The sequence below is a fragment of the Pleurodeles waltl genome, chromosome 2_1 (assembly GCF_031143425.1).
Source record: "Pleurodeles waltl isolate 20211129_DDA chromosome 2_1, aPleWal1.hap1.20221129, whole genome shotgun sequence".
Taxonomy (NCBI): Eukaryota; Metazoa; Chordata; class Amphibia; order Caudata; family Salamandridae; genus Pleurodeles; species Pleurodeles waltl.
In genome coordinates, this window is record NC_090438.1 from 534,877,102 (window position 1) to 534,903,063 (window position 25,962).

General features: G+C 45.1%; 1 long non-coding RNA gene across 2 annotated transcripts in view; it reads left to right on the forward strand.

Annotated features, from left to right (window-relative positions):
- The window catches only part of LOC138258965 (uncharacterized), a 114,443-nt gene that overhangs the window by 20,063 nt on the left and 68,418 nt on the right, over positions 1 to 25,962 (forward strand). The gene's annotated exons all lie outside the window — the stretch shown is intronic.

The following is a 25,962-nucleotide window of genomic DNA, read 5'->3' on the forward strand; positions in this document are numbered from 1 at the left end:
GTGAAATGTGTAAGGGTTTTCAGTCCTCGTGACTCAGAAGATGCTAAGACCTCGCAGCCCTAGCCACAAAAAATGTTCCTAATCACCACTTCCTAGTTTTCCAACATTTTAAGGCCTGTGTATGGTTGCCCAAATTATGTATCTTGTTCACCCTGAGATTTTTATCAATTCCTGACAGTATTTCAAATAGAGTCAGTAATGTAGTTAGTAAAGAATTTGAACAGTTGTGTAACACTAAAGTGATCAAAGCAATAGCTGCCAATGAGTAGTCAGCCACAGCTGTAATAGCTTAAAAACCCTGTGGGAACATTTGCGTATGCATAGGAAACTAAACAAATATAAGTGAAATGGCCCCACCTTTACATAGAGCATGTTTTTTTTGTAACTGCTGACTTAACTTCTGCTTACCACCAAGTGGTACCAAAAGACTTAACTGCGTGTATTACACCAACTACAGCATGCAGGCTTTAACAATGACATTTGACTCATGAATGCTTTCCTAGGTGCTATAGGTGGGGTATAGATCTTCCAGGGCAATATGTGTTCATTTATTGATATACCAGAATGAGAGAGAGAGGAAATTATAAGCTGCCTTACAAAATTATGTCCTAGTGTTAAAGAAAGATAAATTCAAGTTTGGTATACTGAGATCGACTATCTGGATGACATGATTCTGCAGAATGGAGTGATACTCAAACCGGATTTATTAGAGAACATAAGTACAATGCAAAATTCTGAAAACATAAGAGAATTGTCTTTTCTGGGGATGGCTGAGCTTTATACAAAATGGTTTGTAAATTTTGCAAACAAAACTGACAATTTGAGACAACTCCTAAAGAAAAATAGGGCTTTTCAATGGAGTCAAAACAGAATTAATGGCACTAAAAAAGAAATTTAGTAAAGCATTGTCTTTCTTATATTGTACCCCAAAGAATAAACATAGCATAACACCATATGCCAGTAGCAAACATACAATTGGTATCCTAAGACAAAATATAAATTAGAGCAAGGATTTGGGCTTCTGTACCAAGATCATTAAGGATACATAGAAAAATATACTCTGTCATGGAGAAAGAAACTTTAGAAGTAGAAAGAGACATGGCAATCAAATAATTTAGACATTTTGGGCCAGATGTAGCAAAGTAAAATTTTGCGAGTTGCAAATTGCGAGTCATACCAACTCGCAATTTGCAACTTACAAAATCTCATGCAGAAAGGTGTCTCAGGACCACTGCCTGCTCTGAAAAAACATTTTTGTGGGCATTCACAAAGAGGAAGGGGTCCCATGGGGACCCCTTCCCTTTTGCGAATGAGTTACCACCCACTTCAAGTGAGTGGTAACTGCGAGTTGGTTTGGGACCGCATTCGCGGTCATAAAGCAACTCAGCATGGCGATGCGGTTGCAAATAGGAAGGGAACACCCCTTCCTATCTGCGAGTTGCATCCCCAAATTGCGAGTCGGTACCGACTCGCAATTTGGGGATGTGCATCGCGTTAAGCTGTTTGCATGCCGCAAACTGAATTTTTCACAGTTTGCGACATGCAAACAGCTACCTTCATCTGGCCCTTTGAGTGGGAAAAAAGCTTCACAATAAAAGTGGATCATAAACCCCTTAAAGAAATATTCTCCAAACTAGACATTGATGCTGTATCTTCTTATATTAGCAAGTGGTTAATCAGGATGAAAAATCATACTTTTGAAGTGCTACATATTCCAGGAGTTAAGAACAAGACAGCAAACTGTTTATCAAGGATCGTAAATGATGGTGTTGGAGGAAATACAGATGATCATGAGTCAAACAGTGTTGATTAAGAAAAGTGTGTATTAACTGAGGGTGTTGTTTAGGAGTGAGTTGATAAAATCAGAAAAGTCAAAGTTTGTAGGAAGTTGGCTTTGTCATAGACTGGGAAATATCTGAAAATAGTTAGTTGAGTGAGTGTTAAAAAACACATTGGACCAATTCAGTGATATCGAAGAAGAATCCGCTAGTTTTCAGTGCAACTAAGTTGATGTCAGTGTGTATTGGAAAGAGGTAAACTGAAGTGTCCCATGTGGGTCATATGGGTAATTTGTGTGTTCTAATAGTGAAGTAGTATATTAGAGATGATTTTCGGTAGTCTGGTTTGTATTTGGAAATAGACAGATTTATTAGGGATTGAGATGATTGCTGTAGTAGAGGCAAGGTACACAAAACATGGGCATCATCAATGATTTGTCAGAGGGTGCCATCTGCTGCACTGTAAGAGGCTTCTGTCAATAGCATTGATCTCCTTATAGGAAAAATGTAGATACCTTTTATATTGGGCATAGTTGATTTTTTTGGCAAGTGACGTGAAGTTACCTCTTTAAATGACTTCACTACCAAGACAGTGATCCTAGAGGATATGTTTCAAAAGGAAGGGCTTTCTTTTTTATTTGATTAAGGTCCATGCGATACAGCTGACATCAAATAAGATGAGGAGATTTGTAGACGATAGAATCATTAAACACAAGATCAATACTCTATATCACACTTTAACAAAGGGGATGCTGGAAAGATTGAGCAGAACAGCAGAAGATTGCATAAAGTTTACCATTGAGTTATGGAACTAGTTGGAGAACAGTATTCCATGAAAAGATTGTTGCTAATAGAGTGACTCCTCATGATACCTCTGGAAAAACACCCTTTTGAGTTGGTTAAGGGAAATAAAATCAGCATCTATGTTTGCCTTTAACCCCTCGGGTGCCTGGGGCGAGCTGGTCTTGTCCTCACACATGGTTCACATGTGCCAGGGATGAGACCAGCTCGTCTTGCACCCGGCCCATGGAGGGAGCGCTAGTGCTCCCCGTGGGCCTCTCTTCCACACCCCCAGTCGTGGATGGAAGGGGAATCCCTTGCCCTTCCACCGCCGACCCACCTGATCCCCCCCCAGGGACGTTTGATGACGTAAGTATGCAATCATGTGCTGTCCTCATCAGAGGCCACTTCTCATCGCACTGGAGGCATGCTTCCAGCACGATGCGGAAGAGAAATGCTTTCGTTCGAGAGGAGGGGGCCGGCAGAGGCATGAAAGGAAAGGCCTTTCCTTTCAGGTCTCTGCAAGCATTTCTGCTGCCCGATCGTGATGCGATCGGGCAGCACAAGTGCCCACTGGACACCAGGGATTTTTTTTTCATGATACTGATACATAAGGGGAGCAGTCATTGGGCAAGGGCCGCTCCCCAGGGGGGGCAAATTATTTTTAGGCCATTTCTGCCCCTCCTGAGGGCAGATCGGCTTAATATAATTAGGCCGATCTGCCCCAAGTGGTGCCAGAAACCCCCTAGACACCAGGGATAATTTATTGTTTTATTTTTTTTTTATATGTGGAGAGCGACCCCTTAGGCAAGGGTCACTCCCCGGTGGGGGCAAATAATTATTAGGCCATTTCTGGCCCCCCTTGGGGCAGATTGGCCTATTATAATTAGGCCGATCTGTCCCAGGAGGGGCAGAAACCTCAAGACACCAGGGATATATATTATTTTAATTTACTTTGTTTTTATGTATGGGGAGTGACTCCTTAGGGGCAAAAACCTCAGGATACCAGGGATATATATATTTTTTTATTTACTTTATGTTTTTATGTATGGGGAGTGACCCCTTAGGCAAGGGTCGCTCCCCGGTGGGCAAATTGTATTTATGCCATTTATGCCCCCCTTGGGGGCAGATGGGCCTATTTTTATTAGGCCAATCTGCCCCTATGGGGGGGGGCAGAAACCACTAGACACCAGGGACTTTTTTTATTTTTATATACTTGCGCATAAGGGGAACAGCCCATGGGCATGGGCCGCTCCCCAGAGGGCCCAATTATTTTTAGGCAATTTCTGTCCCCCTGGGGGCAGAAACCACTAGACACCAGGGAATTGTTTTTTATATATACTTACGCATAAGGGGAATGGCACCTTGGGCAAGGGACGCTCCCCAGGGGGAGCAAAATATTTGTAGGCCTTTTCTGCCCCCCCAGGGGCAGATTGGCCTATAATAATTAGGCCGATCTGATACCAGGGATATATTTTTGTTTATGTTTACTTTTGTTTTTTTTATATGTGGGGAGAGACCCATTAGGCAAGGGTCGCTCCCCTGGGGGGCAAATTGGATTTAGGCCATTTATGCCCCCCCTTGGGGGCAGATGGGCCTATTTTTATTAGGCTGATTTGCCCCCAAGGGGGGGCAGAAACCACTAGGCACCGGGATTATTTTTTTGCTCCAATTTCATGCAAGAGGAGCTACCCCTTAGGCATGGGTTGCTCCCCTTGTGGGGCAAATTTATTTTAGACCATTTCTGCCCCTGGGGGGCATAGAAACCACTTAGGCACCAGAGATTAGTGTGTGTGTGTGTATGTGTGTTTTTTGTTTGGAGGAGAAGCACCTCAGGTAAGGGTCGCTCCCCATGGGGGCACATTATTGTTGGCCAAGTCTGCCCCCCTTGGAGGCAGATCAGCCTATTTTTGGAAGGCCCATCTGCCCCCAAGGGGGGCAGAAAGCCCACCAGAGACCAGGGAAGATTTTTTTTTCAAAATAAGAGGGGGGGATATGGCAATACCCTCACCCCAAATAAATGGGGCCAAAGTTGTTCTGCCCACCAGTGGGCAGATTGGGCAATTACCCCAATCCACACCCCAGGGGGGCAGAAAGTCTACAAAATGCCAGGGAATAATAAAAAAAAATATATATATATATAGTAGGGTGGTGGATACCAGCAGTATGGGCCTGGTTATGCCCCCACCCCAACTGAAGGGGGTAACAGTCTTTCAGCTCTCCTCTGCACACTAAAACATCTTATCCCACAGCAAACAAGAGGACATTTGAATATTTTGGGTTTTGGTTTTCCATTTGGGCCATGAGAGCTTGGCTAACTCTCTAATCATTTCACTTAGAATGGCGAGGGGTGCACTTTTTGGACTTTGTCATGTAGAAAAATCCACAAGACCTAGACACATCTGAAAACACTCCGCACCAGTTTCTGACCCACAATGCCCTGCAAACCTCCAACTTAGCTGGAAATCACACATTTTCCCCACATATTTTTGATGGAACCTTCCAGAATCTGCAGCAATCCACATAAATTCTTACCACCCAGCATAGCCTCATCTATACCAATAAAAATTCTGCTGCACTTGCGAGCCTAAAATTATTTATTTTCAAACTGCCCTTTTGGACCCGCTTTGGTTCCCCCTCAATTTCGACATGTTTTTGGCTCTTTCCTGTCACAGGCACTTGGCCCACCTACACAACGGAGGTATCACTTTTTTACCAGGACACTGAGGGGAACGTTGGGAGGTAGGAAATTTGCCCTGGTGCGATCATCCCAAACAGAAATGTGGGAAAAATGGGATTGTTTTTAGCTACATTTGAGGTTTGCTGAGGATTCTGGGTAAGAAAACATTGGGGGATCCACTTATGTCACACCTCCCTAGACTCCCTCGGGTGTCTAGTTTTCAAAAATGTCTGGGTTTGGTGAGTTTTCCTAGGTGGCTGCTAAGCCCAGGACCAAAAACACAGGTGCCCCAGTCGCAAAAACAGGTAGTTTTGTATTTGATAATTTTGATGTGTCCAGATAGTATTTCGTGCCATTTCCTTTCACGGGCACTAAGCCTACCCACACAAGGGAGGTACCATTCTTATCAGGAGACTTGTGGGAACGCTGGGTGGAAGGAAATTTGTGGCTCCTCTCAGATTCCAGAACTTTCTACGTGCACTCATTTATTGGCTCTGGGTACATAGGGGTCTTGATAAACCTACAAGCCCTATATATCCCCGCAACCAGAAGAGTCCAGTAGACGTAACTGTATATTGCTTTCAAAAATCTGACATCGCAGGAAAAAGTTACAGAGTAAAACGTGGAGAAAAATGGCAGTTTTTTCACCTCAATTTTAATATTTTTTTATTTCAGCTGTTATCTTCTGTAGGAAACCCTTGTAGGATCTACACAAATTACCCCTTGCTGAATTCAGAATGTTGTCTACTTTCCTGAAATGTTTAGCTCTCTGGGATCCAGCATTATACCCATTTCTGTCACTAATTGAATGAGGCTGAAAGCACAAAAAATAGTAAAAATGTGGTATGTCCCAGTAAAATGCCAAAATTGTGTTGAAAAATTGGGTTTTCTGATTCAAATCTGTCTGTTTCTGAGAGCTTGAAAGATGGTGATTTTAGCACCACTAACCCTTTGTTGATGCCATTTTCAGGGGAAAAAACACAAGCCTTCTTCTGCAGTCCTTTTTTTCCCCATTTGTTTTAAAAAAAAAAGAAAAATTGCTGTATTTTGGCAAATTTCTTGGTCTCCTTCAGGGGAGCCCACAAACTCTGGGTACCTTTAGAATCCCTAGGATGTTGGAAAACAAGGACGCAAATTTGGCTTGGGTAGCTCATGTAGACAAAAAGTTATGAGGGCCTAAGTGCGAATGGCCCCAAACAGCCAAAAAAGGCCTGGCACCTGAAGGTGAAAAGGCCTGGCAGCGAAAGGGTCAATAGATTAATTGGAGTAATGCTATTGTGAATATGAGCATGAATGGAGAGTGGAAAAAATAGTTGAAAAAAAGCAACCTGGGAGAAAAGGATTACTGAAGGAAATAGTAGGGATAAGAAAGCCCTGTGAACATAGCAGCTATGATTTTGGTTGAAATTTTGTGGCAAGACGTCGTTGAAATTGGGTTGTTGGGGGACTGGGGTGTGAGCCCTGGTCAAGTAACAGGCACAATCCCTTGCAGGATGAACCACAAAAAGTCACTAGAATAACTTGTGCTTAATACTGGGTAACCTGGCACAAAGAGTATTCAGGCTTAACTTAGAGGCAATGTGTAAAGTATTTATGTATCACACAACAGTAATGAAGTTAAAAACAACACAAGAAAAATCCTAAACCAATTTAGAAAAATAGAGTTACTTTTAATACATTATTTGACACAAAAATTAAGCAATCCTATCAGTAGAACTGGAGGTATGAATTTTTAGTTTTTAGTGAGAACTGGTACCTAAAAGTTCAAAGCCCCAACTGTGGTCAAAGTCATAAAATATGGCCAACCATGAATGAGCATTGTTCAGATACAAGAACTGGGTTGGGGCCAATTAGCACTTACCTTCGGACTTAGAAGGAATGCTGAGAAAAAGTGTCAGAGAAGGTAAGGTTCAGCAGTGCAAGGCTGCAGGAGGTGTGTAGGGAGGAAGCTTTGTCTGCGGATAGCTGTGGGTTAAAGCTGCAGTGAAGATTTCCACTTTCAAACTTAGTTGCCGAAATGGAAGTTGGAAATATCCAGAGGGACAAGGCAGAGGGCTGAAGCCAAAGACATTTCCATGAGGTTGGATACTTCTTTGGTGAAGGACCACTTAAAAGGTTTTGCTGCCATGGAGTAGAACATAGCACAAAGTAATAAAATTCGACTGTCGGTCTAAGTTTGACTTTTAGTCTAACTTTACCATTGTGAATCGGACTCTTTGCATTCTGTCCAGACGTATCTCAGTCTTCAAGTAATTGTGGAATGTGTTTAAACACACCTTGCACATGGGCTTCCATGTGAGCATTTATAATATTTTCTATGATACCACTTATACTGCCAGATACAATTCTGCCCGTCACCTAGTTTGCCTAAAATGATTTGGTAATATATTTGCACAGTTAAAATTCTTTCTGAGAAATCTTAGTATTTATGAGTGCCCATTTGATTAGAGTCTTCAAGGTCAAAGTTCATTCAGATTTCTACTGAGAAAGGGAAGTGGTCCAATTCCTGAATGGACTTGGAAATACTTTGCTGCAAGGCTGTCTCAGGATAAATTCTGCTAGCAATTGATGGACATTGCCTCACATCAGGAGTACATGGAGATCAGAGGGGTCAATAGATTTATCAAAATCAGTATTGGAGTCTCTGGTTTTCTCTCTTATCTAGTTTTGAGATTGCAAACAGATCTTTGATTGTGGCCATCTTCATAGATTTCTGTGTGCTAGTGGCCATGTTAATCTTTGGTACGTTTACTATGAAGGAAGTATGTTTGTTAAGAAATAATCATTAAAGTGAGTGTTGCTGTCTCTTTTGAATGCTCACAGTCTTTCCTATTTGTATACCCGTCTTCCCTTAAAGTATGAACAAAAGGGCAGCACACAGAGGACCATATTCCCAACATTAAATTTATATGTCTAGAATAACTGGAAGTATATTTACTCTTCTACTTTAGAAGAACTTTATTACTTTTGGGTATTCTCATTTGCAAGTGTAAAGTTACTCAAAAGTCATAGACTTCCATATCCTCACCCGGTGAATTCAGAGAAATATATCTATATATCCTAGTGATGGTCTCACCTAGGCAGTCATAGTTAGGACTGTTTCCATTGAAAATATGTCTTGCTCATGTCTGGCTTGTGGTTGGTTTTCTGAGTTTTGTTCAGTAAGAAGAAATTCTAACTGATACTGAAAAAGAAAAAGAGCACAAGAAAGAGAATCTTTAGGTATGTGTAGTGAAATGCCCTTTATTTTGGAAAGTGTAGTAAATTAATACATTAATATTAGGAAGCAGAAAGTGAGGAGTGTGTTCACAAAATGCTATAAAATATATAAATAGTAGGTTTGTGATTTATGAAAAGGAATTATACAAATATTTCATTATATAGGAATGGTATTCAGCTGAACTTGGATAAAGGGTTTCATGGATGTTTCTAGTTTCTATCTTTATATTAAAGTGATACCTCATGTATGCTGTAGCTAGAATTGAGAATGCACTAATGAGTAATTCGATGGTTAAAATGTTATCTTGAGTTTTAGAAGGTTAATGTGTTTGTCTACACAGAAATGGGTAAGTACAAAAGCAATGTTGTTACATGCAGAGTCACACATGTATTGGGTAGGTTATTTCTCTAAGAGTTAGACTGTTATATGAGTGAAGTATATTACTTGAAAAGTTAAGAAAAAGGATTGGTGAGAGCAGGTTGAACTTTTTTTTGCTGTAGAAGGTGGAGGGATCAGAAATGGGCCCTCATTACAACATTGGCGGTAAACCCTGCTTACCGCCGTGCAGAAGACCGCCAAGACACCGCTGCGGCGGTGGAATTACACTACAGCTATTACGACCCACAGCTCGGAATCCGGCAAAATCCATACACCCACACAAGTCCACCACACCAAAGGTCAGTGATAAACTGGTGATAACAAAACCTCTACCGTCAAGCCAACAGGAATATGCCCACACTATAACGACCAACAGATCCATCTTTCAACCGCAGTATTCCATTGGCGGTACACACCGCCGCGTGCAAAATACACACACATTTACAAAACAGAACCACACTGGACACACACCTGATACACATACACACACCACTCCCACACACCCAATCCAATATAAAGCACACACCCACATCACCCACAAACCCTTACTACCAAAAATTTCGAAAGAAGGCCAGAGAGACACACCACCAGAAACAACACTAGCATCCACAGGCACACAACAGCATCACTCATACACCATCCACACACCTCAGACAACACACACAAACACATCCTCACACATCACAACCGACACCACCTCACACATCACCCACACCAGATCATGGCACTTCAACAACACTCCAGGTTCTCTGAGGAGGAACTCAGGGTCATGGTGGAGGAAATCGTCCAGGTAGAGCCACAGCTATTCGGATCACAGGTGCAAGGAAGATTGAGCTATGGCGAAGAATCGTCGACAGGGTCAATGCAGTAGGACAGCATCCAAGAACACAGGATGACCTCAGGAAGAGGCGGAATGACCTATGGGGGAAGGTGCTTTCCGTGTCTCAAGATACCAGATTGCAGTACAGAGGACAGGCGGCGGACCCCCACCTAATCCCCCACAACTAACAACATGGGAGGAGCAAGTCTTGGCTATACTGCATCCTGAGGGCCTCGCAGGAGTAGCAGGAGGAATGGATTCTGGTAAGTCAACTCTTAACTATTACATCCCCCACCCTACCTGCATGCTATCACATACCCCCACCCTCGCTCTCAACCCCATTACTCCAACACCTCACAAATATCCCACTATCACAACCTACACATCCCAACAACAAGCCCTGCATGCAACACCAAAGCATGGACACCCATCACCAAAGCATGTCCACAACAGATACCCACACAGACCCCAAACCAATTATCACACAAGGTCCTAGACAAGAATGCAAGCACTGGAGTACAGGGTCACTCACCCATTGCACAGAATGGCACACACAGATGCAATAATCATGCCTTTATACCCCTGCAGGACCCCTACCCAACGTCACCGGACAGGAGGTTCCAGACATGTCCACTCCCCCCCACAGAAGAGGCCCACAGTGATGACAGCAGCTCTGTACAACTGGATCAAGATGACCAGCCCGGCCCATCTGGGACCTCGGGACAATCGGTTCCCATGACACTGGCACATGCCACCACAGAGCCTCCCCCCTCAGGAAATACCAGCAGAGCACATACCCAGCGGGTCCATCCCTCTGTCCCCAGGACATGTCAAGCAGCAGTGTGTCCACCACTACAGGGAACCCAGGAAAACCCACCACCCCAAGAAAATCAGGGACCTGGGGCAGTGGCAGTGGGCACACAGTTCAGGGGACAGAGGAACAGAAAAACAGGGGAACTGGGAGGACTGCTGTGTGACAGGGGGAGGACAGGCCCAGGGAACCCACTCTCCACGAGGCCCTCTCCAACATCATGGGAGCGTACCATCATTCCCAGGAGACAATGGCAACGGTACTGGCCAACTTTCAGGAGACCCAGCAGCTGCAGGAGGAATACTATCTGGGGATCAGGGAGGAACTCAAGTCCATCAACACCAGTCTGGTCACCATTGTAGGGGTGCTGAAGGACCTTGTCAACACCAGGAGGGACACTGTGGCACAACAAGGGGCCCCTGACACTAGCCTGGATGATGAACAGCCCACCACCTCTGCCGGTGCTAGTGGACAGGAGGCACCGCCACAGGAACACGACACCAGCACCCCACCCCCGCAGATGGACAACCACCCTGCAAACGGTCCCTGAGATCCAGGAACAAGACAGAGAACAATGCCAAGACCTGCGCCAGGATATGAGACCCCCCTGAAAGACATCCTTCTCTCCCACTTTGTCACCCTGTCCATCCATCAACTGCCCTAGCTCCACTTCCTATGTCCCTTTGGACAATGCACCTGTGAAACAAATAACCTGGACTTTGCCATGGACATTCCTCCACCATCACCCCTGCCCATTTAACAACCCCCTCCACTTAGTTGCACAGAAATAAACACCCTTGAATCACAAAATAATCTGGAGTCAGTCTGTGCTTTCACAAATGTGTATTTACAATAACTATGGAATATAGCAATGTCAATTTTCTTGTCAACATACCGATGTAACACAGCTCTAGTCCATGAGGTAATATAGCAGAGGTCACACAGTGGGACCCACATCTGTTAAATGGAAAGGCAAAGTGACAAGTCAGGGTACATACACTGGATAAAAGTGACAGACTTATGATAGGTCAAACAATTGTATGAGATGTGTGAGGCAGTGATATCTTCTTACCTGTGTCTCACTGGAAGTATTGCTGAATAACATTGTTTCTGTTGTCGATATCCTCTTCTTCTGCCTCCTCTTCTTCACTGTCCACAGGCTCCACAGCTGCCACAAGACCTCCAGCTGGACCATCCTCCTGCAGAAAAGGCACCTGTCGTAGCAAAGCCAGGTTGTGCAGCATTCAGCAGGCCACCATGATCTGGCATACCTTCTTTAGTGAGTAGTAGAGAGAACCACCTGTCATATGGAGGCACCAGAACCTGGCCTTCAGGAGGCCGAAGGTTCTTTCTATAATCCTCTTAGTTCACCCATGTGCCTCATTGTAGCGTTCCTCTGCCTTTTTCCTGGGATTCCTCACTGGGGTCAGTAGCCATGACAGGTTGGGGTACCCAGAGTCACCTGCAAATTTCGAGGGACAACTGTTAGACACACACTAACCCGTAGGGACAACCCCAGACCCAGAGAACTACTCAGAGGCTATAGGGTCCTTGTCCTCACCTATTAGCCACACACGGTGCCTCTGGAGTTGCCCCATCAGATAAGGGATGCTGATATTCCTCAGAATGTAAGTGTCATGCACTGAGACAGGAAACTTGGCATTAACATGGGAGATGTACTGGTCGGCCAAACACACCATCTGCACATTCACCGAATGGTAGCTCTTCCAGTTTCTGTACACCTGTTCACTCCTGTGGGGGGTACCAAGGTCACATGTGTCCCATCAATGGCACCTATGATGTTGGGGTTATGTCCCAGGGCATAGAAGTCACCTTTCACTGTAGGCAAATCTACCACCTGAGGGAAAACGATGTAGCTGTGCATGTGTGTTCAGCAGGCAGACAACACTCTGGACAACACGTTAAAGAACATTAGCTGGGACATCCCTGGTGCAATGGCCACTGTAGTTTGACAAGACCTACTTGCCAGGAAATGGAGTACTGACAGGACCTGCACTAGAGGGGGGATTCCTGTGGGATGGAGGATAGCTGACATCAGGTCTGGCTCCAACTGGGCACACAGTTCATGGATTGTTGCACAATCAAGTCTGTAGGTGACTATTACGTGTCTCTCTCCCATTGTCGACAGGTCCACCAACGGTCTGTACACCAGAGGATGCGCCATCTCAACACCTGCCCCAGCGGACGTGCCCTATGGAGGAGAACAGCGAGCAGAGAGTCAGCCAACACTGAGGTATTACAAAATGTCATTTGCACACATTTGTTATTCTGCAATGTCCCTGTTACTGTGTGTATGCAAGGCCTAGATAGGGGTGATGCAGTTATCATTAATGCCTTGTGGCCCCCTGAAATGGTGGCTGTCTGACCTGTAAGGTGCGACAAGGGGATATGAGGTAACTGCGCTGGCGTTCTACACCGTCGCGTTAGGCGGTCGAAGACCGTGGCACAATCCTGCATTGGTTAACATTGGACCCTATGGGTCCCAGGAGCCAATGACGATGTACGCCGGTGGTGACGGTATGCACCGCCGCAGACGTGACACCCATTTTCTATCTGTACACTCGATACCTGACCTTCAACAGGAGAGGACCTACACTGCAAGTGCTGCTGTGACCTCAGTCTGGAAGAGTCCTCCCCCAGCACACGCTACTCTACGGCACTCCAGACAAACAGGTGAGTACACTGTGAGCATGCTGCATGGGCAATGCCTGTTTGGAGTGATGTGGATGGAAGATACATGGGTGGGGGGACTGAGCCCTGCATGAGCGGCCCGTGAGTGTATGTGCGTCAGGGCAAGGGTGGGAACGTGGGCCAATGACTGTGACGGTCCGGATAGTTAAAGTTTTTCCTTGTCCCCTGTACTATTCCTGTAGGTCACCACCCACCAGAAGAAGGATATTTGGCGTGCCATCGCCAAGGACGTCCTGACCCTGTGGGTCCACCACAGACGGAGCACCCACTGCCGGAAAAGATGGGAGGACATTTGCTGCTGGAGCAAGAAGACGCCGGAGGCACAGCTGGGGATGGCCTCCCAATGTGGGAGGGGTGCTCGTCGCATCATGACCCCTCCTGATGTTCCGGATCCTGGCGGTGGCGTATCTGGAGTTGGATGGGCACTTGAGGGCATCACAGCAGCCACAAGGGGGTGAGTACAGTCACATCCATCTGACTGTGCGCTCATTATTAGGTGTCTGGGTGGGGCAGTGGGTTACCCTAGGCCATGGCGAGCTTTGTAGGCAAGGTCCCATTGTGAGGCAAGCTATGTGGCACCCCAACCCCACCAGTGGTAAGAGCCATGTGCACCTAGTCAAACTCCTGTGACTTCCATGTGTGCAGCAATCGGGCATAGGCCTTATACACCACTTGTGTTCCCTGTGAATCATCTAGGAACTATAAGTGCATGGCGTAGTGCAGAGGGCTGCTGATTCTGTAGTGTCCGCCAACGGTAGTGGTATTGCATGCACATGTTGAACACGTCTTTCCACTGTCTCCCCCCCCTTTTTGTGGTCTCCCTGTTCTTGTGTGCAATAGCATCATCAGGCGGAGGAGCAGTGGCACCGGAGCAGGAGGGAGCTGCATCCCACTTGGCCCTGGAGGGCGAGACTACGGAGTTCGAAGCCACCAGTGGGACGGAGGGCGTGGGGAGCTCCAAGGCAGGGACAAGAGGTGACAGCAGCGACAGCGGCGACTCCTCTGATGGGAGCTCCCTTGCAGTGGTGGGCCCCTCTGTGCCCCCCGTATCAACAGGTACAGCCGCCACCCACCCTACCAGCACCGCCCTCCCAGCAGCCCCTCAGTGTGTGTCCCGTGGCCGCTCACCCAGGAAGGTGGGCACCTCCTTCGCCCCAGGCACCTCCGGCCCTGCCCCAGTCAGCCCTGCTGCCCTCAGTGAGGAGGCTATTGACCTCCTGAGATCCCTCACTGTTGGGAAATCTACCATTCTGAATGCCATCCAGGGTGTTGAGTCATTTGCAACAAACAAATGCATACCTGGAGGGCATTCATTCTGGCCAGGCAGCCCAACAGAGAGCATTTCAGGCTCTGGCCTCAGCACTGATGGCAGCCATTGTCCCTGTGTCCAGCCTCCCCCCTCCAACTTCCTACACCCAGACCCAATCCCCTGTACCTCAGCCTATCCCAAGCACACCATCAGACCAGCATGCACACACCTCAACACACAAGGGTGGCTCAGGCAAACATAAACACCACACATCCCACAGGCACTCACACAAGCATCATACCCATGCAGACATACCAACATCCACTGCCTCCACTGTGTCCCCCTCCTCAACGTCCTCCTCCTCCCTCTCTGTCTCATCTCCACTCACACCTGCATGCACTACATCTTCAGCCACTACCTCCATCACCAGCACGCCCATCACCACAAACCGCTCACGTGCCCTCACCACCCCCACTACCATTCACACATCCCCTGTGTCCGCTACCAGTGTGTATGTGAGCCCTCCTCCCAAAGTTCACAAATGCAGGCACACACCCACCCAACAGCCATCCACCTCACAACAGCCTCCAGCCCATGCACCTTCACCCAAATTCAGCAAACATACACCTCCTACAACCACTACCTCTTCCTCCACTCCCAACCCCACTCCATCTACCCGTCCCAGTGTGTCTAAAAAACTTTTCCTGGCTAATATTGACCTCTTCCCTACACCTCCCTCCCCCATCCATCCCCTAGGGCCAGGCTTTCCAGGTCCTAACCCAGCACGTCAGCAGGCACAGTGTTGCCAGCAACTGCAGGCTATTGGAGTGCGCCAACCAACAGGGCTGCCAGTGTGCCACGGAGCGAGGGCAAGGACATTCTGACACCTGCAAAAGTTAAAAAGTTGCCCACATCCTGGAGGGAGAAGTAGAAAACACCTGCCAGCAAGGGCTCAGGGAAAGCGAAAGGGGATAGTGGCAAGACAGCTGTGCCACCAACCAAGGTGGGGAAGGGCCAGAAAATAAAGGTCAGGTCAGGAGAGGGCATGGTGGCACAGACAATGGGACCAGTGTCACACCTTCTGTCCATGTTGACGCAAACCTGTACGGCAGAGAAGACTGCACCTGCACCCCCACCTGCACCGCAGTCACTGAGCCCGTCACCAGCACCGCCGCCACTGAGCCCGCCACCAGCATCGCATTCACTGAGCCCGCCACCAGCACTGCCGCCACCAGCATCACCGCCACTGAGCCCGCCACCAGCACCACCGCCAGAACCAATGCCACAGAGGCCGCCACCAGCACCGCCGCTACTGACCCCGCTGCAAGCACCGCCAGCGGCCCCGCGGCATCCTGAGCCAGTGGCACCACCACAGACATGGCTGCCATCCCCAGTGGTCAGTCGTCCGAGGCTGGTGGTCAGTTCCAGGAGCCTGGGCAACTTCCATGATGCACCACTTTCAGTGGAGAAAGGCATCCACTACCTCAGTCCTTGGCAGGATGAAGCACTTTGGGCACAAGGCCCTCTCCAGAATCAGTGGAGAATCACATCCACTACCTCAGTCCTTGGCAGGATGAAGCACTCTGGGCACAAGGCCCCCTCCAGAACCAGTGGAAACTGTTATCCACTTGAGAGACTGTGGCTTTGCACTCCCCAGGATAAAGCAGTGGGCAACCCACCCACTGGAGAGACTTGAGAGACTGTGGCTTTGCACTCCCCAGGATAGAGCAGTGGGTAAACCTCCCACTGGAGAGACTTGAGAGACTGCGGCTTTGCACTCCCCAAGATAAAGCAGTGGGCAACCTACCCACTGGAGAGACTTCAGAGACTGTGGCTTTGCACTCCCCAGGATAAAGCAGTGGGCAATCCACCCACTGGAGAGACTTGAGAGACTGTGGCTTTGCACTCCCCAGGATACAGCAGTGGGCATGGAGCCCCCTCGTGGAGCAGTGGCGTTGTGCATTCATCATGCTGAGGTGACCCCTTCCACGGTGGTGCCTGTTTCATTGCGATCTGATGCCCCTGCAGTGTTCTCTCCGTTTGACGTCTGGTATCATGTGTGGGCCTCGCCCATGCATTTTGGGCCCAGTGGTCCATGGACAATAATTGGTGCACTATCCAGACTTGTGTAGTTGGTGTCCATAATTGTATATACTGTATTTCGAGTTTTGACTACTGGATTTTTCATGATTACAATTGTTCAACTCATTTCCTTTTGTCCTTGCGTTCTTCCAGGGGGGCTGGGAGGGTGTATATGTAATGTTGCAGCATGTATTTGTGTGTATATTGTAGTGTGTGAGGGTGGGGGTGTTGCATGTGTGTGTCACTCTCTTTTCCCGCCCCCCTCCCCTGTGTTGTAGGTGCAGTACTCACCGTGGTTGTCGCCGCCGTCTTTTGTGTTCCTGATAGAGGAGCAGGAAGACCATCGCAGGGCGTATCTGGAGTTCTGGCTCCATGGCGTCCTGGTTCCTCGTGGGGTGTGGAGAGGTGAGTGTTTTCCCTTCCAAGTCCTGTTTCTGCCGTGTTTTAGTTCGCGTTGGTTCCGCCTCAGAAAAGGTGGCGGGTAGGCATCTTGTGATAGGGTGGGCAGTACATTGTCTTCCACCTGTCTGTTGGCGGTGACCGTCGCAGTGTTTGTTTGTACCTCTGTGGCGGTCGGAGTGTTAAAGTGGCTGTCTATGTTGGCGGTTTCCGCCGTGGTTGTGACTCAATTTTTGTTTCCACCGGCCTATTGGCGGTCTTCCCGCCGCTTTAACACCGACCGACAGGGTTGTAATGAGGGCCATACTGTATGTAGGCTGAAAAGGAGGTTGCTGTATCTATAGAAGAGAAACAACGTGTTTTGTTATTGTGCTAAAAGTAGACTTGGTATGTTAAGGTATATGTATACTGTCTAATGTAAACTGTTAAGGAGATAGAAAATATTACAAATATAAAGGGAGACTTATACTCATTTAGAGACATCAACAACCACTTGCATACTGAGGTAGCCGCAGAGAATTTAAGTACATGGGCTGCAGTAAGAGATGTATTTAGGATGTAATATACTGAATGCAATATGTGGTTTTGCATATTGATAATATAGATTCTTATTTATATTAATTGTGGTTTAATGATGGTTTAGGGTACTAATTGTGAGCACAGGTACACAGTTTTAATCATCTGAATGATTCTCTGTTAAACCTGGCATCCTTGGCGTGGTCTCCCCTGGCTTTTGCCTCTGCTTCCAATGCTTTGATTGTGTGCTGGACTCTGTTTTTGCTGTTTTTGGTACTCTGGGAACCTCACCACTGCTGACCAGTGCTAAAATGCAAGGGCTCCCTGTGTAAAATGTAGTTGCGTTTGGTTTATCCATGATTGGCATACTTGATTTACTAGTAAGTACACTAGAGATGCCCAGGGCCTGTAAATCAAATGCTATTAGTGGGCCTGTAGCACTGGTTGTGCCACCAACCTGAGTAGCCCTGTAAACATGGCTCACACCTGCCTCTGCAGTATCTGTGTGTGCATTTTTAAACTGCCAATTTGACCTGGCAAATACTCACTTGCCAGGCCCAAACCTTCCCTTTATATAAATGTAAGGCACCACTAAGGTAGGCCCTTGGTAGCCTCATGAGCAGGGTGCAGTGTATGTTAAATATGGGACATGTACTGATGTGTTTCATATGTCCTAACAATGAAATACTGCCAAATTTGTTTTTCACTGTTGCAAGACCTATCTCTCTCATAGGTTAACATTGGGCTGCCTTCAAATAACTTTTAAGTGCAGATTTCCTTTGGGAGAAGATAGAAATGCCTCCTCAACCCTATTACCCCACCCACATCCCTCCTTTGAGAAGTGAACAGACCAATCATAGGTTTGATGAAATGTGTGCAGCTTCTCCACCCAGAGTGAGCACCAAAATGAACCCTAGCATGACACTACCCTACAATAGAGAACAAAAATGAAATACTATTAAATCACACGCATCTATGTAATCATATCATCTATAAATTCCTTTGCTTAGCTTCAGATAGAAATGAACACGTAATATTATTCTAAGCCACCTTCAAACATGCTGGATTCAAAAGATTGGCCTGTGCCATTTGTCCTGAAATAGTTTAATAAGTTGACGGAGATACCACAGTTGTTCTACTGTATAATGGCAGAAATCTGGTTTAGAAAAAAAAAGTAGATATCACCAACTGGTCACTTGGCATCTGGTTTTGCCTTCTCAAAGACTGCTTGTCTTAACAAGAAGTTGCCAATATAGACCAGTATAGCCTGATGTTTTTCTGCACTTCACTTAGAATGTTTCAGTACCAGGGGGACTCTATAAGCGCATTCAAACTGTTGGGACCAGTTTCAAATTCCTAGCTCTGGAATGGCCTTTTGAAATAGTTCCACAATTAAGAGTCCAGGATCACAACCTTCTTTACCTTCGGGGTACACCTAAGATCTGGAGGTTAGTGCAGCACTGCCAATCGTCTAGATCCTACAGTTTCCACTGGATGTCTAAAAGTTGGGCATCATGTGCCTCAATCGGACCCTGAGACCTGGAAAAATCTGTTTCTAGCACCATCGCCCGAGTCTCCAAATTTGATAGGCATCCACCTATGGTGGCACAAGACCTTGCAATTTTGCATACTACCCTTTACAACTTTAGAGTGACCGCCTGGACCTTGCAGCTATGGAGTCATGTTTCCTCACTGTGGGACTGATGCATGCATAAATTGCCTCTAAAGTAGGGGAGGATGGAGCTGTGAGGGTCTTGGGGAGCATGCAGCAAATCTCCTACAAAGTGATCTGTTGCGGAATAGTCCCATTTTAAATCTTTGCCAATGACAGCAGTCTATTTGCTGTTTTTGCCCACCTTATGAGTGGATATTCTTTTATCCTGGCTCTCCAATCCTAAGGTCTGATCACTAGAAGCTCCAGGAGAGTCCTGCTCAGACCAATCAGTATTGTCTGGTAAGGAAAAGAAATGGTAATTGCAGTCCAATTATTGTTGCCACCCATAATATCCATAACTTCTACCCCAAACTTTGTGCCAGATTATCAACAGCAACATTACCCTCAGACTCAATCTGTAAAGGCTTCACAGTGCTGGGGCTCCTTATAGACAGAGTTCCCTGCCCTTCCAAAACAGAATGGAAATGGCTTACCTCTGAGTTACCCTGCTTCTGTTCAAAGCATGACTCCTTACTGATAGCCCCCCATCTTAGATGTCTTGAGTGCTGCGCTTTCCAGATCTGCCACTGACTGCATATCATCCTTTGAGCTAGAGGCCGCAAGAGTGATTGTCTTTCTGGCAGTCCATCAGAGGTCAATATCTCTTTCTCTCCAGCCAGGCTGGGAAGTGGGCCACAGAATAAGTCCATGATTATGGCTCCAGTTAGAGACGTGGTGGGTGGTAGATCTCCCCTCATGGTATTATCCATAGGTACAATTTTGCTCCCAGTGGGGGGCCCGTCCACTTTGGTGTGCTGTGCCCACTCCTGGTGCCACTGGTTTGACAACCCCAGCCTGTGTGGATGGCAGCATCTGCTTGTGTGTAAGTGCTCATTTTGCAGATCACCACATCATGGAGTATAGTACAATGGGCCATCACACTCCTACAATTCTGCTGGTGTGTTCTGTCTGGTAAGAGCTTGGGTGGAGATATGTGTTACGACTGTATCATCCGGCTGCCAACTTGTTTCCTCTTTCAGAAACATGGCTAGCAAGGGTGAAGGCATGGACAATAAAGAACAAATGCAGGCCTATTGCAAAAACAAAGCACACTGGCTACATGAACTGGCCACAGTGTCACATGGAGACCAAGGGCACAGGCATTGACTACATAGAACACATGCAGGCCTATGGCAAAAGCAAAGTAGAGTGGCTATATGAAATGGACATCCTGCCACATGACCAGTGGCCACCAATATCAAAGGCATGGACAACAAAATAACACATGCAGGTCTACACAAAACATCTGCCAACCACATGTTTAAGGAACAAGCAATAAGGCATGGATGATAAACAGAACACATGCAGGCCTATGGCAAAAGCACAGTGACTACACAAAATGTTTGCTGGCCACATGTTCAAACAATAATCAAGAAGGCATGGACAACATAGAAAACACAGCCAAGACTTATGCCAAAAAGCTCACTGGCTACACAAAATAGCCACCCTGCCACATAGCATGGAGAACAAAGACAAAATGGCCTATTAGATATGCAAACATGCACAACCACACACACACACACCCACACTGGTGACACAAAGAAATAGCCACTAGTCCAGCATAGAAAGGAGTCATGGTAAACAAAGAAGAAAACACTACCATTAATTCAGCACTGCCAACATGAAAATTATGTCAACTTTAACAGTTTGCCAACCACAGACATCCCAAGGCATCAAAACATACCCAGGTAAAATAAATGTCAACACTTTGCAAAAATAGTAAAATAAACATAATGTGCATTTAATCCAAGGTTATCGCTAAATCAAAAGATGGTTTTAAAAAACATAATGCCTAGTAATGACTGGCTGGCCATGGAACAAGGGCAGACAAGGTGCAACAGCAAAATGAGCAAAAAAGTTCAAAATTTACAAACCACACAAAAGAAAACAAGAGAGAAAGTATTTTGAAAAGCATTTTAAAACCAGGCCACAGCGGTCCCAAAACTTTGCAAACCTGTCCCCCAGAGACAAACTAAAAAGTCAACAGAAAATATGCCCCTACTGAAAATTGAGGTCACCCACCCCCCCCATCCATCAAACAACAAATCTCTTCAAAGTTTTATTAGCTTACCTGAGTTTATATTCTACAAGAAAAGTCCTTAAAATCCAATGACAATTATGATGCAGTGAGTGCAGACAAAGAATAATCCTGTCACCTCCAAATCAAAATGAAAAGTGACTTATGGATGGACAAAGGACTAGAAGGAACCTTCTGAAAGACGAATTTGGAGTCTCCATCACGGTCCCATCCTGTTGAAATAAAGGAAGATAAAAAAATATTATTCACACTAAAAAACATCTTGTACCAACCATTCGGATTGAATAGTTACTTAAAAACCTGGTTTTAAGTTGATTTTTCTCCTTCTTGTGTAGAAAATCTATTTGACAAGCAGCACTCTGAAAGCAACCACTCATGACTTAGAAAATGGTAATGGAAGACTTTGTGGCGACCGGAAATCTTGTTAGGGGATGTCAAATCTTGCTTTTGCTTGCCAGCTTGCTTGCTGAAGCCTCATTTTATTCCTGTTGTCATTGCTTTGCTTACACAGGAAAAACATTCTGCCACATAGCGATTGGTGGAATTTGGCCAGAAATTTGTGTCAAAAAAGTAATGTAGAGTGACCAAATTCTGACAATTGCTGCCCAGACCTACTTAAGAGAAGTGTTTCCAAACTGTTCTTCAGACAATTTCTGGTGGGTCACCTAAGTCCAAGCAATAAATAAAGATGCCTTTAAATTCTGTATTTATTGTGTGACATTTGATGTGCATTAAAGACAGAGGTCAAATGTCAGGCTATGGGTTTAGTTTTATAACTGGGGACTAGGGTTTATGAACAGCCCACACTCTGCTGTCAGAGAAAGAAAGATTGCATGAATTATGTGACAATGTTACTGGACACCGGTCTCCTAGGTTCTTCTTGTACGAGTTGATCCAGGGGGCTCTTAGTAGCTGCTTGTTGCTTTTAGGCAATCCACTCCTGAGTCTTGGAAGCAAGGTAATGTCCTTGTTTGGAGAAGCCCAGAGTGTGCAGCAGGTACAGTCATTGGGAGTGCAGTCCTCTGTTGGTGCAGACCAGGAGTTCAGCAGGGCAGTCCTCCTTCAGATTTCTTTTCAGCACTGATCTATTTTGCAGGGCAGCTCTGCCATATTTATTGAGGTTTCTGAGCAGGGAGGCACCCCTGACTAGTGAGGTACTGGGTGCCACACTGCTATAAAAACGTAGACATTTTTGTCTCAAAAGCACTGTTTCACAAAAATCCAAAATGGAGAAAATCTCTCCTTGAGGTTCAGGCCTGGCTAACCCAACCCACAGGTGTGGCTAACGTTACCCTACACTCCCCTCCAGCTCTTCTCCTACTCTAATTAGAGAGGCTCCCATCTGGCTGGGGTGCAGGAAGTGTGGGTGGGCCTGGTTCCTGCACTATCTGTCCTTCACCCTCTGAAAACCAGTTTGGCTACCCAGCCCCTTTCCTGTCCTGGCATCTGCTGCAGCAGATCTTCTCGCACCAGATTGTCCCTTTGTCTCAGCTCAGTCCACTTCACACCTCATCAGAGCAGCTTGGCTCAGCCTTCAAAATTTGACCAATCACAAGAAGCAGCTATAGGGCTGGTTTTGGATGATGGTAGGGAAGAGTTATATAATGCCTTTCCTGTAATAGTTATAATGAATAATGGCTACTTATTTGATTTATTGTAAATATTATTTTGATACTTTGAATCATGGTTCTAGCCCATTTCTGTCAAAATGTAGGCTCTTTTAAAGCTTAATAAAGCCTTCTTGTGTTAGCCTACGAAGAAAAATTAAATTGGCCTCTCCAGGGCATATAAAACACTTTTTGCAATGTTCCTGCTTATTGTAATTTTTTTTTTTTAAATTGCAGTTTTGCATAGCACAAATTTGACCTGAAGGTATTGGAGTGCTTTACACGAGCATCAGTTACATTAAAGGAGGACTCATTCATTATTGGTAGGCATGAGGATATTACATGATTTGCCCAGAATCACAGGATGTTGAGCCAATGCCAAGATTCTAACCTGGTTCCCCAGCAACAAAGTCGGAAGCTCTAGCCACATTCTTTCCCCAATGCACCTGACCCTTGGAGTACCTACAGCAGACCTTACGGGGTGACATATGTGAAAATACGTTAGTTTAAGACTTTGGAAGTACTTTTAATTTGAAAGTTTAATTTGGACTTAGTTTTATTTTAGAATTAGCCTACAAGGCAGGGCTGACATTAAAATCTCAACAGACACCACAGTAGTGCACTCTTAAGTGCCTTAACTCCACTGGGTTCCTTAAACTAGGGCATCTAGTATACACTATGGACTTACAGGTAGGTTGTCTGAGCCAATCGTAATTAAGCCTAACTGCCATATATCTTTTAAACAGAGCACCAGCCCTGGGTCTGGTTAGCAGAGCCCAGGGCAAAGTCAGAGTCAGTAACAACAGTATCATTCAAAGAATGGGGTTCATCAGGTCATTGAGGATGACTTTCTCACATTGCATAATATGAATTTATATCTAACTGATAAGATATGTTTGTATGGTATATGTATGGTTTCCCTTAGGACCACTATGGCCCCCAAGGAAACCATCCAGCTGTTAAAGAATATATATATATATTCCAACAATTTCTCCAGATAATATATCGAAGAACGCTCGGACAACAAGATGAAGTCCACAAAAAATATATACTTTAATACCAAATGCCTCCTCACATACAACGCGTTTCAGCCGTAGCCTTGTTCACGTATAGGCTGGTACTTTGCTGCACATATTAAATACCCATACCAAACATCAAACACAAACAAAGGACTACACAGCACAATAACTTGCAATTCAAAGACAACATGGATGCCATATTTAAACGTCCAAGACACATCTTATAGTGTGTGTAACTTCTATACATATGTATGTCACAGTAATATTTCTATTTATATTTGAAAATAGAATTGATTCAATTCCTAATACCATTCCAATAATGTAAAATAATCCAATGATAAAGATTAAATCAAAACCTCCACACTAAATCTGCTAACTGGATCACTAAACAGCATCGCCTGTCTCTCTGATTCTGTGATGCCAGTACAAATATTACACAACACCAACATACTTATGACATACCACCAATATTCCATATTAACATGTGAGCTAACCCCAGTCCAACACATATACATATATAAATAACCAATATATAAAATACCTAAATACCAAACAAATATTAAATGCAAAATAACACCAGCAACTCATTTTATCCCAAATGTACATTCATTTCCTCGCTTAAATTAAGACCCATGGGACACAGGGTGTTGAGCCTGATTATCATCTTGGATTCCAGAATCCTCATTTTTCTCTCTCTGTTACCACCCTGAGCAGTAGACTTAATCTGATCAATGACCGCAAAACTTAGCAGCCGCTCATCCCCATTGTGTTTCTCATGGAAATGTCTTGCTACCGGATAATTCTGATCATAATTACGAATGGCTCTAATATGCTCCAGAACCCTTTTCTTTGCTTTGTGTATTGTACTGCCTACATACAGTTTCTTGCACGGGCATCTCAAACAATACATACAAAAATCTGTATTGCAATTATAGTGAGCTCGAATTTGATGGATCAAATGTCCATTATCACCAATTACTTCAAAACAATTCTTACTGTACCTACAAGCTTTACAGTGTTTGCAACAGAAAAACCCAACTGTTTTTTTTTTATGGTGATACACTCTCAAGGCCACTTATGACCATATTGTGACTTAAATCATCACGTAATGATCACCAGAGGCTTTTCAGTTATAACATTGCTTAGAGTAGAGTCTGTGTGTAATATATGCCAACTCTCAACCGGTAGTTCTTTGTCATTCTCCACATACTATATATATATATATATATATATATATATATATATATATATATAGCGAGCACTTTTGTCAACGTGTGTGGTTGACCTGGGGGCTGCAACCAGCCCCCGGGAAAACCACACCCAAACGTAAAAGTGGCCTCTTTACACACATATATATATATATATATATATATATATATATATATATATATATATATATATAATAATGCCTCTGTGAGATTATTAATTGAAAAGGCAGCTGATTTGTAACAACGTGCAATGCTAATCAGAACCACCTGACGAAGGCGTAAGCTGAAACGCGTTGTGGGACCTGATTCTGTGTTCAGTGAACTGCCACAAGATGTTACCTTTATTAAAGAAGTTTGGCTACATTTTACCTCCGGGAATGCAGCGCCAGCTTTGTTTGGACTTATGAAATTGGAGAACCCGGTACAGCAGTGAAGATATTAGGATCGAAAGCTGGCAAGGGGATACTTATCCTTGGCATTGGTACACTACCATGGAAGATGAGGAAATGAACTTACTTCCATTGCTGTATGCCGTTTTGATTCCTTATTTCCTTTGACATATACCGATGCGACTCGGGATTCGAGTCCGGAGGTTTGGTTGCCTTATTTTGTGATTATGAGGCAGAGTACAGGAATGACAAGTGGGAAGTCTAAGATTGAGAGATAGTGGAAACATCCAAACTTTCTGAAGTAATGGCTGTTGGAGGAGAATACATCTGACGTGGCATGATAAATCAACTCTATTGACAATCATATCATGTTTTTCATGACTCCCATTCTCTTTAGGGAAACAGTATTACAGACACCACGATATTTTTATGAGATTCATAGGAATGGCAACGTGGCGAGTTTAAGACCAAGTGAGGTGGGAATATTTTAACGTGAATAAATATGAAATAATGCGGGTTGGAGGAGAATATATACAGCGCAGTTTGATCAATTAACATTATT